A 1,215-nucleotide genomic window follows, 5' to 3' on the forward strand; every position below is an offset into this window, starting at 1 on the left:
GCCGTGTGGACAGGCACGTGTCCGGCAATGAGGCCTGCAGCCCCCAGCCCGGGGGGAGCCGCAGGGGGAGCAGAGCCTCCAGGTGCCTGCAGCCCCAGCCGCCAGTTTAACCACAGACTCATGATGACCCTGCATCGGAATCACTCCGCTAAGCTGCTCCCAGACTCTTGACCTTAGAAACTGTGCAGCCGGCTGGTGTGGCTCAGTGGCTGAACTTCGACCTATGAACCAAAAGGTCACAGTTCCCGGTCAGGGCACGTGCGCAGGTTTCGGGCTCGATCCCCAGGAGGTGTGCAGGAGGCAGCCAATCAATGTTTCTCTCACCAGTGTTTCTATCTCTTCTTCTCCCTTCCTCTTTGAAAGAAAAAAAGAAAAAAAAAAGAAACTGCAAAATAATGAATAAATGGTTGCTGTATTAAGTTGCTAAATTTGGGGATGATTTGCTATATAGCAATAAATAACTAATGTAATGGACACACGTCTCAACTTCATCAATAAACATTATTTTAAACATATTTCATATGTGCTACTCTTCAAGTGTTATGACAATCTACAGCGTAAACATTGCATGTTGGGGTGATTTCTTAATTTTGGGGTCACCTATTGTGCTTCTGTTATATGGTCCCCAAAGGCCCTCTACCGAACTGCTCTATGGCTTCCGGTACCAACTACTTCATGACTGCGTCTTTTGCTGTCCCATCTGCACCTTGTTATCCACTGAAGAATTTGTCTCCATATAGGTCTTTAAAATATATGTATATAATTGATTTCAGAGAGGAAGGGAGAAGGAGAGATAGAAACATCAGTGATGAGAGGGAATCATTGATTGGCTGCCTCCTGCACGCCCCGACTCTGGAGACGGAGCCCGCAACCCAGGCCTGTGCACTGACCTGGAATGGAACCGTGACCTCCTGGTTCATAGGTTGACTGACACTCATCCACGGAGCCATGCTGGCTGAGCCCAAAGCAAGATTTTAAAACTTATTTTTAAAAAGCCAACCTTTACAGGTCAGCGATTTAATTTTTTAAGGTTGCACATATTTCAAAAGTAATTTATTAAGTGAATATTTATTGGGCACCTAGATCCTACCTAGCACATGTATCATGTAACTATAAATGTATTATTTGACAATTGACTAAATAACAGTCTCCATGAAAATGAGAACTGAGTGGACGCATAACGAAAGCAGGGGTTGTTCCTCGCGCATGCACGCT

Source organism: Myotis davidii, unplaced genomic scaffold (genome assembly GCF_000327345.1).
Source record: "Myotis davidii unplaced genomic scaffold, ASM32734v1 scaffold170, whole genome shotgun sequence".
Classification (NCBI taxonomy): domain Eukaryota; kingdom Metazoa; phylum Chordata; class Mammalia; order Chiroptera; family Vespertilionidae; genus Myotis; species Myotis davidii.